Raw genomic sequence first — 16429 nt, forward strand, 5'->3', positions numbered from 1 at the left:
GAAGATAGAAGTGAGACTACCGTGAGGTGACAGAGGCACTTGTCATGGTACAAAATCAAAGAGGGGAAGGCAATAATAATATAAACAACATTTGATGCAATATTTTTACCAAACTTTTTTTTAATTTTTAAAAGAAGTGTTTTACAGAAAACCTGGTTGGGGTAAGGATAAGTTAATTGAATCAAGGTCATTCCTGCAAGTGTAGGGCTTATTTAACAGGATTCTGCTATTAATAGGAAAAGAACCATAAACTACAATTTGACATCATCCATGTGAGTTTCTGAGTAGACCCAGCCATAACATCATGAACTCCCAACGTACAGAAACTGAAATAATAAGTGAGTATTATTATAAGCCACTAAGTATGTAGTAATTTTAATGTGACAATAGAATTAATACAATCACAAATATTTTACATTAACTTCTATTTTTAAATAAATTGTATTAAAATTGTCTTGTTTAAATCTTTGGTGTTTTGCCCATCATTGCAGTAGACCAAATTTCTAAAGTAGTCCCCCAAAAGAAAAAAAAATAGGTTTTCTTCCCTAGTCTCTAGGACCTGTGAATATGATGAGATGTCACTATATTATTCTGTCATATAACACAGTTCATAATCACATGATCCCTTTAAGACAGAATTTTCTCTAACCAATCACAAAACAGAAAATCTGAAGTTGGGGAGATTTGAAATGTGGACAGGATTCAAGTTGCTGTGGTTGCATTTGAAGAAGGGAGCTGCAGGAAAGAACTAAAGAGCAGTCATGGATAAAAGTAATCAATAAGCAATTAGGAAATGAGGATGTCAATCCTACAACCACAAAGAATGGGATTCTGCTATTAACAGTAATGAGTTTAGAAAGGAACCACAGGCTACAATTTGGTTTTGGCTTTGTGAGATTCTGAGTTTATCCAGTCATGCCATCATGGACTTGGAAACTACAGAAACTCTGAAATAATAAATGGGTATTGGTTTAAGCCACTAAGTTTATTGCAATTCTAATGCAACAATAGAACTCATACAGTAATGAAAAATTTGCATAGATTTCTATCTTTAAATATATCACATTAAAATATTACTTAATTAGTAAGTTTTGGGGGTGTATTTCCTTAAATATTTTACTTAGGCCAAATTCCTTATTTGTCCCCATTCCCTGTCTCAAATCAATAATACTTGACATAATGTATGTGCAAAATGGCATATAATTATTATTACTTTGTTCACAGGATCTTCTAATTCTAGTCATTGATAGGGATTCACCTTCATTTTCACTCCTTCTTAGAAGTTTCTCTTCTCCATCTACCCATTCCCACTAATGACTGATGTCCATTTCTCCTTGCCTCTATCAGATTCATCTAGTCCTCTGACTATTCAGGTAATTACCTACTAAGACAAGTATGAGAAGAATATCACTAGATATCATATTATATAATTACCTTCTTTAAAAGGACTTTTGAATAATTCAAAATTATTTCCTCTTATATATTTTGGAATTTTATCATTTGGTCTGCAATTTTGGATTCATTTTAATAATAAAATTTATACCTACAGATTTAACTTTTTTCCAACTTTCCTTTTAAATGCTTTTTCTTAATTTAGAGGACTGGAGATATGTGAGTTTAAGAGACAAAGTTTGAATATGAGGAGATAAGAACAAAAAAAGTAAATGTCTAATGGATTTGCTCTTAACTCTAGAATCCTGTCTCAATTATTACAATAACTCTTACTCAAGAATTCCTATTGAGTTCAAAAAGAGATAGTGGCTATAAGAGTTATTCTTAACCACTCATATTAATGACTTTTCACTATGATTGAATTATAGATATTTTCTACCTAAACCAAGTGGTCATCTTTACTGTGTAATTTGGTTCATAGTTGCATAACTAATCATGACAACTTTATTAATTGTTTATTATCTAGGGTTTTCTCTTTTATTAGAGAACAAGTGACTTCCTTCCCTAGCACTTTTTTCTGTATATATCTTTGTGTGATAGAGATTAATGCATAAAGCTTTGCAGGAAACTGCCTCATTGATTTTGTTGTCTTTATATTTGTCTTCCTTAGATGACTTCCACTGACATAGATGGAGGCTTTATATCCCATTTCAGTGGGATGCCTAGGGCCCCGCCCATGGTAGTTGGAATTCTGGGTTGAGTTCAGGCAACTGAGTAAATAAGAGTTTAGAGAGATATTTGAGAAAGTAATGCTTCATATCATTGGTCATTTTTAAGGTCTCCTAAACAGTGAGGCACTTTTATAAAATATTAGTTTTGCTTATATATTACATATTCTGATTACAAAATACATTGCCAACATTGATGTAATGATGTGATCCAGGATATTGTTCTATGTGGTAATGGGTTATATGTAAATTCCATCTCTTGACTCTTTGTGTTTGAATATTCCCATACCATTTTATCAAATTCCTCAAATCTCATGTTAAACAATCATTTGTGTTACCGTATAATTTAGAAAAGTCTTCAAATTCCCATGCTGTCACATTGCCCAAATTTAAGACTTAAATTGTTTTCTGAGATTTTTAAGTAATTCTACTATTAAGCATAACTTAATCTAGCAGCATCAGAGCTGATGACAAATAAATGTAACCCACCCCAATACACAGTACCTCCTTTTAGAGAAAAGCCTCCAGAAGTCTTCTTTGAGGTAAAGTACCAAATCAGTACCTTTAGAGTCTTCTGTGCTGTGATAGTGCATTGAATACAAGAAAGCTGATGGGGTAGTTTTAAAAAATGTCCTGACAGAGTCAAGGTGATGGCTATTTTTAGCTGCCCTACTATCCATCACCTCTTTCAGCCAAGCATACTCCATCCTATGCAACAGCCTCATGAATTTATGCATCAAGCTGTGCAGCCAGTCATGCCAAGGGCGCTGGTGACAAGTGAAATTGCTGTGCGCCTCATTTAGCTGTTTATTGCACCTGAGTATGTGTTGCAGCTGTCATCCCATGATGGGATGATAGTGCTCCTTAATAGACAAGACAGGCAAATAATGATGGAGGCCACAGCAAGAGATGCTCATCTGCCAATGGGCTCTGAGCAATATCACAAACATCCACAAAGTTTTCCATCAAAAGAAGCCCTGTAAGAAAATAGAGAGGGCAGGGCTGTTCTTCATGGGACTAACAATGGAAATTAAACTTTTGAAAAATGTGTAGCCCAGTAGATAATGTAACTTAAAGCTCACATTGGGGCTTCCACACTGTGCTTCCCTTTTAAAAGAATCACCAACAGTCAGGTTTGCTTCCCATGCCCACACTGACTGTATTCCTGCCACACACCACAGAATTAACCTTAACCCAGCTGAACAGTAGGCCTTGTCCTGCTGTCTGCCACAATGCCATGAATTTGCCAATGTTATTTTTCAACTGTTTAAAGACTTGTTTAATATGTTCAGGATTTTGGATTGCTATCTTTCAATTTTTTTCAGCAATTCAGTGCAAAGTTACTTGAAATAGAAATATTCTATCTTTACATTTGAATGAAATTTTCTTTGTATAAAATTGAATTTTACTGAAGCATTCATATCTTGGCACATAGCAAAGAACCTCTTAATGAAATCTCTTGCATATGAAAGTCTGTTAAACAACTGATTTTCATTTCCTTCTTTCCCTGAATGTGTGGTTCTTAATCTTATGGGTATTTTACAGTTGGGGACTAGCAAGTGCCTAAGGTATAAGCTTAAGTGTGAATATGATATTACCAAAAGGTGATTCACATTGTATATAAAGTTAATTAATTAATTTCTGATAATCTTTTTACAGAATTTTATAAACAAAAATAATGTCTAAGAGAACTTTGATGTTTGCTAACTAGATATTATTTTAAGTCCAAAATATAGAAACAAATATCAAATTCCAAAAAGGGAGCTCAGGAGGAAAGCAATTATAAATGTTTTATAATTTAAAAGATGAGCTTGGAATGAAAAATCCTAAATCAAATGTAAGAATAAGCCATTGGATATATACATACTAAAAGACTTTCTTATATATAATAGTATGTAGCCCTGGTCTTTTTCATGATGTCTGTCTTATCATGAGGAAGGGCTACCAAAATTTTAATATGATTGTTAATAAGTACACCAAGAACAATATAAAACAACATCTGCTTAGAAAGAATGACCTTAATGGGATCATAAGGGATCACAAGGAAAGAAACCTCAAAATTCTCATAGTGTAGGTTCTTCATTTTTAGAATAAGAAAGTTTCGAAAAGAGGTCAAGTGACCCAGTCAGTTCTGCAATCAAGTCACCTGCAGCATTTGCACTGAAACCAGGCCTCTTGGGCCCTAATGTCCTCCAGAGTGGCCTTGCCTATGATGTTTCTCACATCCTTGCTACATTAACCTTTGTTTTTTGTTTTGTTTTGTTTTTTTACTATTTATTAGCAATTGTTGTATTTTTATTTATATATTGCTTCTTAAAATTATTTTGATTTGTTTAGCACATATGCATATCTATATAGCTTATTTAATTTTAAATAAAGGAAGGGAAGGGAATACCAGGCATCTAACAATGCCTTGGGTGAAATATCAAGGGTTATGTAATGAAGAGAGAAGAGAGAATTATAAGTGGAAAAAATCCTCAGGATAATTGCTAGATTTGAATATAAAATTTACCACTGATTTAAAAGGGTTGATTCTTAAATGTGATTATTGTCTTTGGGCCAAAAATTACTTCAGTGTGAATAGATCTTCAGTTTTATGATGAGAATAAAGGAGAAAATACGTTAACTTGCAAAAATAATTTTATGATACATATTTCAAATATATACATTTTCTATAAAGTGAGGCACATCTGTATTAATTATTTAAAGGTCCCTTTCTTCTTTAAAACATTCACATCTGTGAATCTTCTGTTACTCAATGTGTATAACAAAAATCATTAAAAATAACTTTCCACTGGGTATCTTGATCCAGAAATATCTATTTGCCATGGAAGTCTGATAAACAATGTTTGGGGCAATGTGTATTCTATAACAATTAATTTGAATGCATAGTAGACATCATTATACAGAGGTACTGAATCGCATTTGGATTATACATTACAGTAGTGATTTAGCTCACAGTCTTAATGTAAAATCCCAAGAACTTACATGTAATAACTTTATGTACTTTATTTCTGTTCCCTGTTTTGTGCTTACTATGGAATAATACTGTGGGAGCTATGTGTTTCTATCCCTTTACTTTTTTTCAAAAATAATAACAAAAAAATTTTTGGCATTTACAGAACTAATGGTCAGCATATTTGAATATGTTGACTCTTATTTCTTAATAAAATGTAAAAGAGATGTGTGTTACACACACTAACAAAGTTTTATTAATGTTTCATAAAATGGTTGCTACAATCAAAGGAACTGCTCTGAAAATTAAATTATTGGCTGACTCTGAAAATCAGCATAATATGCTCTGTTTAATTCAGTCATGTTAAGATGTTATATTCTCGTTCATTCTCTCAGCTTTCTCTCTCCTTCACCTGGGGGGCATCATCTGCTGATGAGTTTCTTCTAGAGGTTGTTTAATGACTATTTTACAGGAACTGTCAGCTTTCTAAAGCCCAGTGGCATTGGGCGTCACTGTATTACCAGCCTTTTTACACAATTTGCCTGACTGTAAATCAGAGGCTTAAAAGTACAAGAAATCTCCTATTTGATTTAATGACTGGCTGATGGGGGTCGATTAATATTTCTATGCCCAGATGCTTTACTCATAAAGGTCATCTATTGTTTGTTTATTCTCACTTTCCTGATTTTAGAAACACAAGAAATAAGAAGACCATTTTGAGAAGAGCAGAGAGTAGCCTTAAGAAAATCCCTGTCATATACACTCTGGGATTTGGACTCAAATCCTAATTATACAGTAAGTGAAATAAATGCAGCCTTTATATTAACCTAATGTAAGGCCACAAACCATGATACCTGCTCAATTGGTTAGAGAAATTGAAAGTAATTTTCCTCCTTCTTTCTTTTCTTCCTTCCTTCCTTCTTTCCTTCCTACATTCTTTCCTTCCTGAGCTTTATTTATTTACATTTGAAAGAAAGAGGGCTATTGGTTAAATAAAGGAAAGCATTTTTTTCTTTTTTAAAAAAGAAAAAACAAACTGGAGCTGAGTGTGGTAGTACATGCCTGTAATCCCAGCAAAGTGGGAGGCTGAAGCTGGGGGGTTGTGACAGGAGGATTACAAGTTCTTGGCCAATCTCAGCAATTTAGTGAGACTCTGTCTCAAAATGAAAAGTAAAAAAGATAGAAATGCATCTCAGTGATAAAGTGTTTCTTAGTTCAATCCCCAGTATCTAACAAACAAATAAAATATAGGATCTTTTTAGCATTGTCTTCTTATTTTACTTTGGACATTGGCTTTATTCAATGTTAAAGGACTCTATTTTTTAAAAAAAACAACATATGTATTTTTTTCAAAATATTACATTAGTTCACTGTAATCTCAATATAAATTTTTGCTTTTTGAATTTTAACATGAGTATTAATGACACCCATCAAATTATTTAGGTCAGTTTTCATTTTTTTTGTAGTGATTAAGAAATAAGAGATATCTTTTGATGAGTCAGTATACCAATCAATCAAAACTAGTCAACAAAGAGAATGACCTAAGATCACAAGAAAGCAGTACACAGATGACAATGAGGAAATATTTAACAAATTTGTAATTCTATCCTTTCAAAAAATTAAAACAGCAGGGTAAGAGTAATACTTTCATCAATCAAAGCATTATCTAACCATGGGTTCCTCCCAGCAAATGGGGAAGGAATAATCATTTAGGCTTTTTTTAACCCCTGAATGAAGTTTTGTTTTGTTTTCTTTTCTTTTTTCTTATTACAAATGACAATAAGACCCAAGAGAAAGTGGGGCACACACAATGAGCAAAGAAGGTTGTAAATTCCCCCTCTCCTATCAAGAATGAGAATAATATGAACAGTGAAGAAAAATAGGATCCATAGCTCGGCACTGAACAATCTATTCAGATTTTCACTGGATGACCTATCCAGAGCAGAGGCATCTGGACATTGACCTTGCAAAATCCCTAGAGTAGGAATATCTGTTTTTACCTGGACATTGACCTTGCAAAATCCCTACAGTAGGAATATCTGTTATTACCAATTTAAGATGTCAAAAAGCCACTTAAGTAAACTTAAAACCATTTGCTTACTGTTTGATTCTCAAGTCCATATTCTATTAACAAATAGCCAACAAGCAACCATACAGATAAATAAAGCACTGAATAAAATCATTGTAAATTTTTCATAAAATATTCTTTGGAAGGCATTTCTTAGGGCAGATATAGGAGGAGAAACAGGCAGCCTTTGGTAGCACTAGATAGCATAATAAAGTTTCTCCTAAGATATAGCTCAAACATTAGCTTCTGTGTGAAAATGCCAGGACTTCTTTTGCTGTATTGTCCTTTCCTTGGGCTTTTACTTCATTGGCATTGGACAGAATTGCATTAATTTTTGTTACATGGTGACCTTTCTCTGGAGATTGATCCTCACAGGGGCAGGAAATATTTTATATTTCCCAAATATCCCACTAGCTTGGATATTGTTGAACATGTATATGGTAAGTATTCCATAAGTGAGTTTGAATTAAGTAACCAAATTGTAATGCTTTCCAAGTTTGGCAGAGGCCTCACTAAGGAATTTTAAATAGAACATTCCTCCTTAGAATTCAGACTGCTGCCTATTCCTAAGCTTGAAGGAGCACTGAGTTTGGACATGGAGATGGAGACTTTCATCTCAGCTCTGAGTCATTCTATGACTGCTAAAGAATGCACTTAAACTTGAGCAGTTCCAGTTTCCTATCACTAGAATCCTGAGATTCTTTACAGCCAATAGTCTCTGATTATTAGATCTTTGTTACTCAGGTTTGTGGTTGGCTATTTTCTGTCAATGTACTTGCAACTCTAAATAATTCCTGATATTAACATTTGTGAAGCATTTCTCGAGACATTAATATTTTTTTCTCTAATTCTCATACAAATGTGACAAGTTAAATTTTTACAAAGAACTAAATTAGAACCTGGAATGATTAAATAGTCTTCCAAGGAATCACATTACCCATAAGTTGCATAAATAAAATTCAAGCCCAGGTCTCCCAATGCTGATTTCCCTGCTCTTCTCATTGTGCTGCTCCATTTTATCTGTGGCTCATTCTTTTCTGGACTTCCAATAGGATGATATTTTAATGTTAAAAATAGAGATCCTGAAGGAAACAACAGGATCTTGTGAGGAAAGACCAACTGATTGAAATTCAAACACTTCAAGTTTTCTTTTTTGTTTGTTTTTTGTATCAGAGATGATGAGGTTCCTCTAATTCCTCATATCTTTTCTCATCATCTGGTGACCAATGTCATGCTTTTTTTTTTGAGACAGCTGGCCAATGGACTCTTTGGCCATAAAATGCAGCTCAGCAAGCTGTTCACACAAGGACTGAACTTGTGACCTCAACATCATTTTCACCACACCCCAAGCAATTGAATTAAATAGCCAAAGACAAGTCTGACAAGCACCACAGGAAATGAAACACAGCCTAGAGATGTGTAAATATTTACCATGTAGTTCATTTATATTTCAATTAATTTCAATTGTTTATTTTGGACTTGCATTTGTAAAACAATGCACCAGAAACTGCAGAATGAACACATATTAATCTGGACCTCTAAAGTTTAAACTGTAAAGGGACAGGGGAAGCAACATGTGGATTACCAAAAGTCATGAGAGGTACCAGACCAAGGTCCATAAAGTTCAATGCCTGAAGAACTCCCATCCAGAAGAGAGATCTCAGAATAGCTTTATCTGTTGGCCCTGATAATCCCTCATGCATACCCAGTGCCTCTCCAAATCTACAGAGTCATTTTAGGATCAGAAATAACCCTCTTCAATAGGACATTTTAGCAGCCCACTGGTTCTTATAGCTCTTCAGCTCTCCAATCTTTGCAATGACCCTGTTTAGTTCTTGCTCTTCTCTGTATTGTGATCTTGTTTCTACCTAATCCCAACAGTTACCAATATGTATGGACATCATCCAATCAGTTGAAGGTCTGAAGAAAACAAAAGGAAGAAGGATGAATGCACTTACTCTATTTAAATTATTTCATATCCATCTTCCTCTATCCTTGAGGTCTGCCCTTGACTTTCCTTGTTCTGAGGCCTTCACACTTGGATCAGTACTTACACCATCTGTTCCCCAGTTCTGAGACCTGTGGATTCATACTGAATTACACCACTGGCTTTTCTGGTTTTCCTACTTACAGACAGCAGTTCATAAGACTACTTGGCTTCCATAATTAAGTGAGATAATTTGTAAAGTAAACCAATCAATCTATCTGTCTTTCTATCATATTTCTGTCTCCTACTGGTCTGTTTATCTGGAGAATCCTAATACACCAAGTTGTTTCTCTCTTATAAGTTTCCATTTGCCCATTCATTAGTCCTCTGAGTTCTGCCTGGGAATTGCCTTTTTTAATTTTGCATTTACCCCTCAGCTCTGTTAGTTATACTTTCCCTGCATGTATCGGTGGCCTGGGTGCAGTTATTATTTGGGTTTCCTATACCCTACACACTGTTCTCCCCAGCTTTGGGAGGACCCCAAATATTTCAATAGTAATATTTTAGAATACTTTAGCAATATCTGTTTGGAACAAGGGTTCCAATAATTAGAGCATTTTGAAGCATTTTATTTTCAGTGGAGTAAGCCCAATTAAGAACTCAACCCAAGGTCAGTTAACTGGTAAATAGAGACCTAGAAAAGGACTTTGACTTTCATGTAATAGGCAATGAACCAACAGTGAATTGAGGGTCAAAAAATGTCTTCCTCTTCCTCCAGAATCCTCAACCTGTCCTTCTCTGGTGACTTTTTTCTCAAGATTGTTTCCAACCCTGAAGTTGGAATCAGTGTCAGCCAGGCTGAGTGTGTGAAAGAATGTGTTGCTTTGTTTTACTGCTTTTGTTGTCTGTAAGTCCAGTTGTTTCTTTTGAAGGATTCATTTTTAAAAATGAATTCTTTTTTAAGCCATTGAAAGAAATATGTGTAAGCGTATAGAGATTGAGAAAAAACAGATTGTCCTTTAATATTTTTCAGTAAATAGCAATTAATTCAATGTCCTCTCAGTCAATGTCACCTTTTAAATATGTATCCCCCACAAATTACAAGTAATATTTAAAATTAACTTCAATTTTTATTGCCAAATGTCTCCAAATTATTAAACTAAAGAGTAATCTTGATCTCTTATTATAGGCCAACTTCGATATTCTATCTTAATGTATATTATAGTTAAGATTCAATTTAGGCAGGTCACAACCCTGCATATGCTCAAATGTTTCTTTTCTAAGATTTTTATGAAATAAAGCTGACTAAAAAAATCTATAATGGTTAAAAAAGAATGAAATTCCTACAGTAATTGCATATCAAATAAAACATAATTGAGCCCCAATTTAATAGAAGATTTGTTCCTATTGCTTTGACAATGAAACTTAGGTATCTACTGAAGTTCCACTTCACCATTTCCCCCATAAAGTTTCAATGAGTTTAACAGATTGTCTCTTTAGATCCATAATGATGATGGGAATAGGAAATTCGGACAACAAAAGAGGTCGTTTCTTAGGCTTACTGCCAGATTTTGAAAACTACTCTAATAAGTCGTTCCTGCCAAGTAAGTGAAATCTGAATGCTGGCTAAAACATCTGAAAAAAAAAAAAAGCAAAAACCCATGCTGACTAATAGGCGCTAATGTGCGAATAATAATTAGTGCAATTAAGTGACTGGCACTGTGCGGGTGAAACTTTCAGAATACAAAACATTAATATAGGGGTTTACATACACATAAACAAAGCTTTAAAATGGGATAATATGACCTGTGATATATGCGACTGTTTAAGGGTCAGTACATCAAATATGGAATTGTCATTTCAGGCATCTTAGTCTTAAGCATAGAAATTCTGACTGTAAATCATTATTACATTCATGTGTTGTTTTATATATCCCTGTATAAATAGAACAAGTTCTGAAATCTGATGTATATGAAGTTAGAAAAACTAAACACTTCGTAGCCATCTATTCAGCTATTTATTCTATCTTTGCCTACCCTCACATACATTCTTCTCTAAATTTGTCTATGAATCTGTTCTCCCTCTTTTCTCCCTTCCCGCCTGATATCCCAGTCTTTCTCCTCTCTCTAATATCCCCTCTCTCATCCACCATTATTTATCTACATAGAAATAGTTTTCTTGGAAAATAATACAGAATGATAGCTAAGAAACACCATGAGCATAATTCATTTAACATGGAGAATGAATTATTTCTCTCTCTTAGAAATATTGCTGTGTCAAGGTCAGGGAGTGGTAGAAATCTTTCCACCAGAAATCTATACTCATTTAGCTTTCATAAACAAATGCTTGTAAAAGTATATTAAAAAATAGTGTGTTGTGAGCTTAATTAAGAAGCATCAAATTACTATTTCTTTTGTTCACCTTTGGAAAATATATTTAGTAGCTGATGATTAGCGACCTGTGTGTTTATTCAACAGGAATAAGGAACTCTAAATCAACATGTTCTTAAGTGCTGTTCCTTGCAAATGAAGATACACTATTGATTCACAATCAGCAGCCAGGCATTTACTTCTTTCTTTCGGGGCTTGGGAGGTGGGAGGGTTGAAGTATTGATGACAAGTGAACTATCATCCCCAGTTTCTTACCTAATTTGTGACTAACAACCAGCTTTAATCTAATAAATAGCTGCCTAGAACAACAAGTAGCTCTCAATTTTGAAGCGGAGCAGAGAATAATTTTCTTTTTGTTCCCTTTACAAAGTATCCTAGATAGTTTTAAAATAGTTTGAACACTTAAAGAGTTCAGTGCTTCAGAACATTCTTAGGTGATAATCCCATCCACTATGGCCACTTTCTGTGTACTCTCCCTGTGTGCACTGTACAGCTAGAAATATGCCTCTGAAATTAAGGGATTGAAAAATAAATAAAGGGAAAAGAAAACAGAAAAAGCGGCCATCAGAAAACAATATAGAAAATATTAAAACCAAACACATTATAGATGGAATAGACCTGGGTCTTAAGTTTATTAAGTAAAATACTTGTCTGAACTCTATGAAATCTCAATTTATGTTTTTAAAAATTTTTTAGCTATAGATGGACACAATATCTTTATTTTATTTATTTATTTTTATTTGGTGCTAAGAATCAAAGCCAGTGCCTCACATGGGCAATGCAAGCGCTCTGCCACTGAGCCACAACCTCAGCTCTGAAATCTCAATTTAATATTTAAACCTAACCTCATCATTTCATTCTAATTTCAAAACATCCCGAAAAGTCATCTTCTCCAGTTTGATCGCCCTTCCCTCTGTGGTGTACCCCATCTTTTCACCTCTTCCTTTTCGTAGACCTTCTTTCAACAAACATTGCTCTCTGCAAAATGTTTTTTTTTTTTTAACATTGCTCTCTGCCAAAGGTTTTCTGATTTTTTTTTGGTTTTCTTTTTTAACTTTTAGTTGTATAGTTAGTGCTCTACCACTAAGACACAACCCCAGCCTCTGCAAAAGGGTTTTAAAGACAAATTAAATGAGATCCCAAATACAAATAAATAGAAATTATCTATTACATATATTCAAATGCTTCTGAAAAGAGCTACAAGTACATACTGAAAAATTTCAATGCTCCCTTCTCTTTTGACATTTCCACCTATCTTTTGTAAACATGCTTAGTTTTTCCAAGATTGAAAGAAGGAAAAGTTTCTCACTAACAAATGCACTACAACCTTCTAGTCACTCAGTCAGCAAACTTTCTTCCCTGCCTTGCTAAAATCCATTGCTGCATGGCTTTCAACTTCACCACATTGTGGAAAGTTTTCTCACCCCTCTTTTCTAATCTATCCACTCCCAGGAATTACATGGCATACTTCATACTTCAATCTAGATTCACATATTTATTGTATTTCCAAATCTTTTTCTTTGCTCTCATTATTATTTTTTGAGAGAGAGAGAGAGAGAGAGAGAGAGAGAGAGAGAGAGAGAGAGAGAGAGAGAGAGAGATATTTAATATTTATTGTTTAGTTTTTGGTGGATACAACATCTTTATTTGTATGTGGTGCTGAGGATCGAACCCAGCACCACACACATGCCAGGCAAGCGTGCTACCGCTTGAGCTACATCTCCAGCTCTCATTTTTAAAACTGGCATTTTGATTTTCCCATGTGGTCTATTGCTTTGCTTCCTCTATATGCTGTGGAACGTATGGGTCTAACTGCCAACTATTTGCATAGATCTTTTAAATACAAATTTCTAGTTTCTTGATTCTCCTCTGAGTTTCATAATTGAATATATAAATATGAAACTGTCTATTGGCTGTTCTAGTGGCACTTCCACATTTCCAATATGGTTCAAAACTTCTCTCTTAAAACCCCATTCTCAGCCTACCCTATCCATGTCAAAATGTACTGTTCCTCATATTGCTTCCAACTCAGAGCCTAGGGGTTATTCCAAAGTCCCCTGCCTTCCTCCCTTCCCCTGTGGACCATCAGCAAGTCCTTCTAAGTGTACCCACTAATCAATTTCCAATTCCATTTGTCCTTGGCCTAATTAGTATCATTTTACTTCCTGAGATTTCTCCTGTCTCACAACAGGTAATGTTCAAAGACAAAGTTAATATAAACCTAAAAAGATTAAATTTCCAGCTTCCTACTTGTGTAGCTCTCTTCGTCTAAGGCCTTGGAATGGGTCTGACAAGGTGCTTGAACAATCATGTGTGTTTGCAAATTTTCTGCATTAGATATTTTAAGAACAATCAGTCAAATTTTCTGTCTCTTTCCACTAACTTCCTCTCCATCACACTTGTCTTAAGATAGGATGGTATTTGGAAAACTGTAAGCATTTTTAGCTTTGGCTAAGAGGAGACTGAATTGAGAATACATCAGTTTGGGTTCTTATGATATATTTATATGGTTAGCAATTACTCATGTGAGAAGCTGAATTATTGTTCACTATCTACAACGAAGAATGACTTCCAGGAGTATTCTTCAGCCACACTGTTAGCTCATCCAGAATGGCAAAACATAGTTACTGTTGCAGGGTTCAGACCATGGGAAGTCCTTATCTCCAATTTCAGAAGCAGAAGTGAATGAAAAACAGAGGACAAACTAGATTGAAAATGTGTGGGCACAGTATCCAGACTGTAGAAAAATTATTTCCCTTACCAAACATGTAAACAGAAGGCTCATCTCTCACTGATTTCTAGTCAAAATGAAAGTTGCTTCATGCCAAGAATCTTGACAATACAGCAAATATAATTATAAATCTACCATGTATATTTTCCCTTGTTTTTGATTTGTTTTGTTTTGTTTTAGTGAAGGAATGAGATGAAATGGAATTTTTCAAGGGATTAAGTGTTTGTTTTGTTTTTAGGGCAAAATCTTGTAATAGTTCCATATGTGTGTGTGTGTGTGTGTGTGTGTGTGTGTGTGTGTGTGTGTGTATACTGGATCACACTTCTTAGTCAATCTGACCCACCTTCTCATTTCCAATGGAAATGGCATGCAAAATTTTCACCAGTGAAGAAATAGCCTGAGGAAATAGTGTTCTAGTCATAAGAGTCTACACATGTAAATTGATGTCAGCATATGTAGTATAAAAGTGGTTTGACTATACATTTAACTTACACAATGCAGTTGAGTTGCTCCTTCCCATACTTTTAAGTGGATATTCCTTTCCCTAAAACCCCTCAAACTTGTTAGAGTTAATTATTTATATTTTTCAGATATTTAAACTGAGGAACATTCAAAGGCACATAGATGATATTGATAACTGTCAGAAAATCAAATCCAACTGTTTTAACTCAAAATTATTAATTGTTTACTCTGCCATAATAAATTAAAATATAAATGTTTCTCTATCTCAAAACAAAGTTCAATATCATTTCATGACCAAATGATGCTGTTGTTAATTTTTTAAAAAAATCACTTTAACTTAAAATGCTTTATGCAAAATGAAATTAGTCATACATATTATTAGTACATACCAATGTACTGATGCATACCATATGTTTTCTTAATATGTTGCTAATGCAAATTTCATGGATTATACTACTTAAGTCTTCACAGATTTTATTAAACATATTAATAGGAATCATATTTTTAAATTTGTTTGTAAATCTTCAAAATTATCAGTGTGTGAAGGCAATCTGTTCCTCCCACTTTACCCTTAAAAGTTGACATTAGCTTTTCTGAAATCAGCTAAAAGAACTGAAGTAATAATAAATGAGGAAACACATCTCTGGAATAATAATTAAAATGGCACTCAAGTGAAAGATCATGACAAAACATGGCATGACAGGTAGTGGAAATTAAAAACTAAGAGTAATCTAAATATGAAATAAGAACCAATAATTACAGCCCCTTGCAAAAATTGAAGGTAGTGACTCCTTTAATCATGAAAGAAGCCTCCAAGGAGAAATATAGTACATTATAATACAGCTTGCTACTTGGCAGCAGCCAATTCACATATATTCACAAAGAAGGTACACAAAGTTTTTCCTTACATCTTGAAAGCTAAATATTAATTAAATAATAATAAAAGAAAACTAACAAGTATATTTGATATCATTTTTTCTCTTCGGGTTTATGTGAATTAATTTTTTTTGTTGTTGTTTACTGGGTATTGAACTTAGGGGCACTTGACCACTGAGCCACATCCCCAGCCCTGTTTTGAGACAGGGTCTCACTGAGTTGCTTAGTCCTTCGCTTTTGCTGAGGCTGGCTTTGAACTCACAAATCTCCTGTCTCAGCCTCCTGAGCCACTGAATTATAGGCCTGTACCACAGCACTGGGCTTGAATTAAAATTATAAAATTTATTTATTGTAGAGACTAGCCAAAAGTATTTTAGGGGAAAATTAAAGAGGTGATTTTACCTTAGCATTGAGTAGAAAATCCTCTGAATTGAGTAGTGTCTAAAGGTGGCAAATGGTTCAGTAGTTGGACTTTTATTGTGTGTATATATATAAACACACACACATACATGCATATACTTAGGAATATTTTACTTACATTTTAAACAAAAGTGGAATTTGAAAACATGAAATTTGTAATTTTGCCTTATGTAAAATGAATAACAACTGTGTATGGAACAGAAATGAGTATCTTTTGAATTGGAGGGAGATAATGATGAAAATATCTAATAGCTACAAGTACAGACAATAAGAAAATTTGAAATAAAACTGAATAAAGGATAGAAATAGGATCAAAATATACATGGCTTTTTAAAATAAACAAAAATTCATCCTAAACATTTGTTTGATTCCAATATTAACTTTATTGGTAAGACAAGAAAATAAGTAGAAGAAAATATTTAATATTTTCCACTAAACTTTAGTAAGTACCTTATTAAATCTTCAGGTAATTCTAAAGA

General features: G+C 33.9%; 1 pseudogene across 1 annotated transcript in view; it reads left to right on the forward strand.

The window, feature by feature from the left end:
• The first annotated feature begins 323 nt into the window (after window positions 1-323).
• LOC144372572 (obscurin-like) overlaps window positions 324-16429 on the forward strand; it is a 28202-nt pseudogene continuing 12096 nt past the window's right edge. The window contains exons 1-2 of the transcript XR_013432543.1: window positions 324-338; window positions 5768-5871. The product of XR_013432543.1 is annotated as an obscurin-like (transcript). The remainder of the gene's footprint in view (window positions 339-5767; window positions 5872-16429) is intronic.

Source organism: Ictidomys tridecemlineatus, unplaced genomic scaffold (genome assembly GCF_052094955.1).
Source record: "Ictidomys tridecemlineatus isolate mIctTri1 unplaced genomic scaffold, mIctTri1.hap1 Scaffold_132, whole genome shotgun sequence".
NCBI classification, from domain to species: domain Eukaryota; kingdom Metazoa; phylum Chordata; class Mammalia; order Rodentia; family Sciuridae; genus Ictidomys; species Ictidomys tridecemlineatus.